Source organism: Bison bison, unplaced genomic scaffold, assembly GCF_000754665.1.
Source record: "Bison bison bison isolate TAMUID 2011002044 unplaced genomic scaffold, Bison_UMD1.0 scf7180017864082, whole genome shotgun sequence".
Taxonomy (NCBI): Eukaryota; Metazoa; Chordata; class Mammalia; order Artiodactyla; family Bovidae; genus Bison; species Bison bison.
The window spans coordinates 354491-362660 of record NW_011494654.1 but is presented as its reverse complement, the minus strand read 5'-3'; the positions used below and the strand labels follow the sequence as shown (position 1 = coordinate 362660).

At 46.5% G+C, this 8170-nt stretch overlaps 1 pseudogene across 1 annotated transcript; it reads left to right on the top strand.

Moving 5' to 3' along the window:
• Nucleotides 1-3337: 3337 nt before the first annotated feature.
• Nucleotides 3338-5852, top strand: LOC104987100 (annotated as a pseudogene). Its single transcript, XR_825102.1, has one exon. The product of XR_825102.1 is annotated as a polyadenylate-binding protein-interacting protein 1 pseudogene (transcript).
• Nucleotides 5853-8170: the final 2318 nt, after the last annotated feature.

Here is an 8170-nt window from a genome sequence, read left to right as displayed (position 1 = left end):
GTGGTGCTTGGTTTCAGTGTAGGTATGGAGGTGTTTGATGAGCTTCTATCGATTAATGTTCCCTGGAGTCAGGAGGTCTTTGGTGTTCTCAGGATTTGGACTTAAGCCTCCTGCTTCTGGTTTTCAATCTTATTTTTACAGTAGCCTCAAGACTTCTCCATCTATACAGCACCATTGATAAAACATCTAGGTTAAAGATGAAAAGTTTCTCCACAGTGAGGGACACCCAGAGTGGTTCACAGAGTTACATGGAGAGGGAGGAAGGGAGAAAGAGGTGACCAGGATGAGATGAGGTGGAATCAAAAGAGGAGAGAGCAAGCTAGCCAGTAATCACTTCCTTATGTGAGCTCCACAGTCTGGACTGCTCAGAGATGTTCATGGAGTTATACAAAGAAGAGAAGAGGGAGGAAGGAGACAGAGGTGGCCAGGAGGATAAAAGGGGGGAATGAAAAGGAGAGAGACAGATCCAGCCAGTAATCAGTTCCCTAAGTGTTCTTCACCATCTGGAACACACAGAAAATCACAGAGTTGGGTAGAGCAGAGAGGGGTTAGGGAGGAGACACAGGCAACCAGGTGGAGAAAAAGGAGAGTCCAAAGGGGGAGAGTGCAGTCAAGCCACTAATCTCGCTCCCAAGTAAAAATGAGTACTGAAGATTGGGTTCTTAAAGGTACAAAATTGATAACAAATACCAAAAAGCAAAGATTAAAAATCTACAGTAGAGGTTGGATTTTCAAAAATACTATATTAAAGAAAAAAAAAGTCACAAAAATTATTATATATATATATGAAGTTTGCTTTAAAAAAATAGGGTCTCTCGCTCTTTTTTTTTTTTTTTTGCAAAGTAATAGTAGGTTATAAAGATGAAAATTAAGGGAGTAATAGAGGACTTAAAAATAAAAAAAAATTTAAAAATTAAAGAATGATAGTAAAAATAGTAAAAACTATATCTAGGACCTTCTCTGGTGATATTGTGGGCAGTGTGGGTCAGTTCTTTTTTGGATAGTTCCTTGATCTGGCTTATATTTCTCAAGATCTATAGGCCCCTTTCTATGTAGTTGGTACTAACTACAGGGTTTTAATCTATTGCACCTGTCACTTCCAAGGAGGTTCCCTCTGTTTTAGCTTCTTCTGTTTGCTGGTCTCTTCAGTGTCTAATTTTTGCTTTCCTGGTGGCTCAGAGGTTAAAGCGTCTGCCTCCAATGTGGGAGACCCACGTTCGATCCCTGGGTTGGGAAGATCTCCTGGAGAAGGAAATGGTAACCCACTCCAGTATTCTTGCCTGGAGAATCCCATGGACGGAGAAACCTGGTAGGCTACAGTCCATGGGGTCGCAAAGAGTCGGACACGACTGAGTGACTTCACTTTCACTTCCAGTGTCTAATTTCCACCCTGACACAAGGGGGCGGTGGTGGACACTTTTTTTAGGCTCCATTGTTCAGTCGTGCTGTGGGGAGGGAGGGACACTGCAAAAAAATAACACTGGCATGTGCTCGCAGTGTCTTGGCCACACTGGGTTTGACCCTGCTCACAGGGTGTGTGCTTTCCCTGTCTACACTGCTCAGGCTCTAGGTTCCTCTGCCGGGAACTGTCTGAAGCTGGCCCTGGGTTGTATGCACTTCCCGGGTCTAAGCCGCTCAGGTTCAGGCACTCAGGTACTCCTCAGAGGCACAGAATCGGTTGATATGCCCTTCCCAGGTCCATGCAGCTCAGATGACCAGGTGTTTGGCGAGCACCGTCACTGCAACTTATCTCCTCTCCTGTCCCTGCAGCTCGGTTTTCTGGGTGTACAACTGGCACACCTTCTCAGGCGGATGTCTACCATCCCGAATCCCAAGAAGTCTTAGCAACAAAGCCTGCTTGCGGTTTGGTAGATAATGCCTCTCTGGGGCCGAGATTGCCCGCTTCCGGGTCTGGCTCCCTGTCACTGGAGGGGGATGGTCTGCAGCCGGCTAGCTGTGTTCAGTCCTTCGTTCTGTGAGCGGGCCTGACGGTGTCTTAGGTTAGGGCTTTGCGCGTGGTAGCTATCCCGCAGTCTGGTTTGCTAGCCCAAGTTAGTTTGCTCAGATTGCCCTCAGGCATTCAGGCCCAGTCCTTACTCTAAGCAATGCAGCCCGCTCCTCCCTGCCCAGCCCCCGCTTGCTAGTGGTGGGTGCAGGTGTCTGCGCTGCTTCTCCGCTGGGGGAGTTACCATTGGGCAAGTAATCTGTGGGTTTTAATTATTTATTTATTTTTCCTCCCAGTTATGTTGCCCTCTGTGGTTCCAAGGCTCACCACAGACTCAGCAGTGAGAGTGTTTGGAAACTTCTGTCTTTTTTAAGACCCCCTTCCCAGGACAGAGCTCCATCCCTACCTCTTTTGTCTTTCTTTTTGTCTTTTATATTTTTTCCTACCTGCTTTTGAAGACAATGGGCTGCTTTTCTGGGGGCCTGATGTCCTCTGCCGGCATTCAGAAGTTGTTTTGTGGAATTTACTCAGCGTTCAAATGTTATTTTGATGAATTTGTGGGGGAGAAAGTGGTCTCCCTGTCCTATTCCTCTGCCATCTTAGGACCGCCCCCCAATGTTTAATTTTAAATAATTTTTTTATGTGTGTGTTTTGCCAGAAAGAGAGACATAAGCAAAAAATCAAAATGTTCACCACTCTTATTAGTCTTGTTCTCATGTATTTTCATTTGGAAGATACACAGGTCCATGAAATCCCCAGATCTGAACACTGTGCTAAGAAGTGACCTTTAACGTGTGTCTTTGAGAGCCTGTGGAGCTTCTACAGAGAAAGCTCCCAGTGTCCACCTGGCAGTACAGTGCTCAGCTCCTGGCCCCAGTGTGGAGAGAAAGAGGGGGTCTCTGTGCTAGAAGCGAGTGCTGCTGAGACTCAGACAAGGTCTGTGAATGCAGGAGTCTGGATTCCAGCTCAGAGACAAGTGGAGAACAAGGGATCCTTAGTCTTTGAGTCTTTATAGGACGGTAGGAATTGGGCATAGAGACTGAGAGAAAAATGATGATCAGGAAGGTAACTTGCATCTTGTCTTCCTTAGAGTGTGTGTGTGTGTGTTAGTCATTTAATCGTGTCTGACTCTTTGCGACCCTATGGAGTGTAGCCTGCCGACGCTCCTCTGTCCATGGGATTCTCCAGGCAAATATACTGGAGTAGATTGCCAGTCTCTTCTCCACGTCCCTAGATTACAGGGATCCAGCCCAGCTTCCTGCTATTTACCACATTGGCCACTAGAGGGTGCGGTGCAGGAGATTGTCTCCTGGAGCAACACTTCCTCTAAGTGTCAATAACGGAACTGGGTGGGGGCTGCGGCGGCGGGGGGCGGGGCGGAGAATCGGAAAGCTGAGGCTAGCCTCGGGGGCGGGCGCTCAGAAGCGGCGGGTTCGGCGGGTCCATTAGCTGCAGTCCGCTCTGCCCGCTCGAAGCGCTGAGGAGCCTAGCGGGGACACCGCGTCCTACTCCTACATGAGGCCTGAGTGAACGCCGCGTCGAGAGCTTCTCTCCCGAGCGCAGCAGCAGCGGCCCCCGGAGGAGGAGGAGGAGCATGTCGGACGGTTTCGACCGGGCCCCAGGTGCTGGTCTGGGCCGGAGCCGGGGCCTGGGCCGCGGAGGGGGCGGGCCTGAGGGCTCTGGTTTCCTGAAAGGAGCGGGGCCTGCTGAGCTGCCGTGCCACCAGCCGCCGCCGCCACCTCAACCCAAAGCTCCGGACTTCCTGCAGCCGCCACCGCTGTGCCAGACCAGGACTGCCCCGCCGCCAGGGGCCGAGTGCCAGGTCCCCGCCGGCCCCCAGCGGCCTGCCCGGCCCGGGGCGCTCCCGGAACAAACGAGGCCCCTGAGAGGTCCATCTAGTTCGCCGGATAACATCACACAGCAGAATTCGGAGTCAGCAATGGCTAAACCCCAGGTGGCTGTAGCTCCTGTATTAATGTCTAAGCTGTCTGTAAACGCCCCTGAATTCTACCCATCAAGTTATTCTTCTAATTATACAGAATCCTATGAGGACGGCTGTGAGGATTATCCTACTTTATCAGAATATGTTCAGGATTTTTTGAATCATCTTACAGAACAGCCTGGCAGTTTTGAAACTGAAATTGGACAGTTTGCAGAGACCCTGAATGGCTGGGTTACAACAGATGATGCTTTGCAACAACTTGTGGAACTCATCTATCAACAGGCCACATCTATCCCCAATTTCTCTTACATGGGAGCGCGCCTCTGTAACTACCTGTGTGATCATCTGACAATTAACCCACAGAGTGGCAACTTCCGCCAATTGCTACTTCAAAGATGTCGGACTGAATATGAAGTTAAAGATCAAGCTGCAAAAGGGGATGAAGTGACTCGAAAACGATTCCATGCATTTGTACTCTTTCTGGGAGAACTCTATCTTAACCTGGAGATTAAAGGGACAAATGGACAGGTTGCAAGGGCAGACATTCTTCAGACCGGTCTTCGGGAGTTGCTGAATGCCCTCTTCTCTAATCCTATGGATGACAACTTAATTTGTGCAGTAAAATTACTGAAGTTGACAGGGTCAGTTTTAGAAGATGGCTGGAAGGAAAAAGGAAAGACTGACATGAAAGAAATTATTCAGAGAATTGAAAATGTTGTCCTAGATGCAAATTGCAGCAGAGATGTAAAACAGATGCTTTTGAAGCTTGTAGAACTCTGGTCAAGTAACTGGGGTAGAGTCCACGCAGCTTCAACATAGAGGGAAGCAACACCTGAAAATGATCCTAATTATTTTATGAATGAGCCAATATTTTATACATCTGATGGTGTTCCTTTCACTGCAGCTGATCCAGATTACCAAGAGAAATATCAAGAGTTACTTGAAAGAGAAGACTTTTTTCCCAGATTATGAAGAAAATGGAACAGATTTATCAGGGGGTGGTGATCCGTCCTTGGATGATATTGATGATGAGATGGACCCAGAGATAGAAGAAGCTTATGAAAAGTTTTGTTTGGAACCAGAGCGTAAGCGAAAACAGTAAAGTTAAATTTTCAGCATATCCGTTTTATAAAGCAGTTCATGTTATGGTGATTTAGCAGAACACAGGAAAGCAAAAAAATGTGTCACACTTATACCAAATTAAGGATGTTGAATTATGTTACTAATGTTTGCAACTTTAATTTTGTTTAACGCTTTTTGCCAAAATAAACTTTATTCCCTATAACTTAAAAAAAAAAATAACGAAACTGGGCTGTGCGGCCCCAGGGTCCTCGTGTCTCTGAGGCAGAGGGGATGTCTTTGAGCTGCAGAGAGGCCACTTCATGCTGCAGACTTGAGATGTCGTGAGCTGATGTCTGATTTCTGGTGTCTGGTGGGATCTAACCTGTAGCAGTAGGGTGATGGTTGAGGCATGTCCTGGGTCCCGGCTATGTGCCTCTGTGTGAACCTCAGAGTGGCCTTCAGAGGCCTGTGTTAAGAACTGTGTCCCCTCCCAATCTCTTCCCAGTTCAGTGGGCTTGGTCTTGCAATTTTCAGAGGAAGTTGAATGGTTTGTTTTTGTGCCCAGGACTCCCAGTCTTCCTCCCCACAACAAGCATAATAATGGCATTAAGAAATTTGTCTTCCTCTTCATTGTCATTTATGCATTTTTAGAAAGAAGCAAAACATGTTCCTAAATATCATCTCATTTGATTTTCACCAAATCACTTTTTACTAGCTTCATTTTAGTTATGAGCAAACAGGCTCAGATATATTAGGTATAATCACGAGGACTCTCAACTCTAAGTGTTGAGCTACTTATAATTGAATACCTCTGACCTCAAAAGCTTGGAATGATCTTCTCAGGTGACTCAGTGGTAAAGAACTGCCTGTCAATGCAGGAGACATGGGTTCGATCCCTAATCCAGGAAGATCCTATATGCCTCGGAGCAACTAAGCCTGTGTGCCATAACTACTGAGCCTGTGCTATGGAGTCCAGGAGCTGTAAGTACTGAGCCCATGTGTTGCAATTACTGAAGCCCGTGCACCCTAGAGCCCATACTCCACAACAAGAGAGGCCGCCACAGTGAGAAGCCCAAGCGCTGCAACTAGAGAGTAGCCCCTGCTCATAGCTACTAGAGAAAAGCCTAAGCAGCAATGAAGACCATCCCTCTCTTCGTCAAAGAGAAAAACAGAAACAAAAAAACTTGGAATGTTTTGTCCTCCCATTCTTTTAGAATTGTCTGCAATTTCTTTAAATTTAGGCTAGTACAGAAAGTTCTTCATTGAATACCTCTATTAGCCTGTTGGCCTGCTCTCACCACTTCCTACCCTATACCTCCTGTTTCAGCCGCATTAAACTACTGACACTTCCTGACAGGTAGCTGAACGCCACAGGGCCTTACATCCCAGGCAGTGAGGCTTTGCTCCAGTGGAGGAATGGGGTTGGGGTGGGAGCAAGGAGAGCCTGGGCTTTGTGTCAAACCAGTAGTAAGAATAAAACTCTGTGTATTATCTAGCTGCGATCAATGCTTTGGTTGTGACATGGAAGGAGAAATGGACCTGTCATTTTTCTCTCCATCTCTACCCAGAAGCTACAAGAAAATGAGAGCGAGGTGCTACAGTGCGTGTGGTGGGTGATAAAGTGTTGACACTGAGCCCAGAAGGACAGTAAGGTCTATGTCCACTGAGAGGTTTTTTTTTTTTTTAAATTTTGCTTATTTATTTATTTTTGGGTCTTTGTTGCTGAGTGAGGGCTTTCTCTAGTTGCAGTGAGTAGGGGCTCCTCTCTAGTTGTGGAGCACCAGTTTCCCATTGCAGTGGCTCCTCTTGTTGTGAAGCGTGAGCTCTAGGGCATGGGGGCTTCAGTAGTTGTGGCACATGAGCTTAGTTGCCCCATGGCATGTAAAATCTTCCTGAACCAGGGACTGAACCCGTGTCCCCTGCATTGGTAGGTGGATTCTTAACCACTGGGCCACCAGGGGAGTCCCACTAGGAGATTTTTAAAAATTGTGATAAAGTTTAGATAGCTTAACAATTGCTATTTTATCACTTTAAGTATACAGTTAAGTAGCATCGTCTACACAGTGTTGTGCAGCTATCATCATGATTTCCCATACTCTTTCATCACCTCAGACAGAAACTCTGTACTCATCCACAATAACTTCATATTCCTCTCCTCCCCCAGTCCCTGGTAAATTCTATTCTACTTTATGTCTCGATGACTCTTCTAAGTATCTCATATATATGGAATAATGCAATATTTGGAGAAGGAAATGGCAACCCACTCCAGTATTCTTGCCTGGAGAATTCCATGGACAGAAGAACCTGGCAGGCTATGTAGTCCATGGGGTCACAAAGAATTGGACATGACTGAATGATTAATACTTGCTTTTAATGTCTCAGTTTACTTGATGTTTTCAAGGCTTATCCATGTAGCAGTGTCAGAACCTCATTCCTTTTTAAAAATAATTTATTTATTTACTTTTGATTGCACTGGGGTCTCTGTTGCTGCACAGATTTTCTCTAGTTGTGGCAAGTGGGCCTACTCTTCACTGCAGTGGCTTCTCTTGTTGTGGAGCACAGGCTCTGGGTGTGTGGGCTTCAGTAGTTGTGGCGCATGGGCCTAGTTGGTCTGTGGTATGTGGAATGTTGATGCTTTTGAACTGTGGGGTTGGAGAAGACTCTTGAGAGTCCCTTGGACAGCAAGAAGATCCAACCAGTCAATCCCAAAGAAAATCAACCCTGACTATTCATTGGAAAGACTGATACTGAAGCTGAAGCTCCAATACTTTGGCCACCTGATGCGAAGAGCTGACTCACTGGAAAAGACCCTGATGCTGGGAAAGATTGAGGGCAGGAGAAGAAGCGGGCAACAGAGGATGAGATGGTTAGATGGCATCATCAGCTCAATGGACATGAGTCTGAGCAAACTGTGGGAGATAGTGAAGGACAGGAAAGCCTGGTGTGCTGCAGTCCATGGGATCACAAAGAGTCAGACAAAACTTAGTGACTGAACAACAACAACAACAACATATGGAATCTTCCCAGACCAGGGATTGAACCTGTGTCCCCTATATTGGCAGGTGGATTCTTATCCAAAGTACTACCAGGGAAGTCCTCCTTCTTATCCATTGTATGTATATACCACAGCTTGTTTATCCACTCATCTGTTGGTGGGTTCTTGGGTTGTTACCTTCTTTTAGCTGTTGTGAATAATTCTGCAGTGAACACTGGTGTACAAG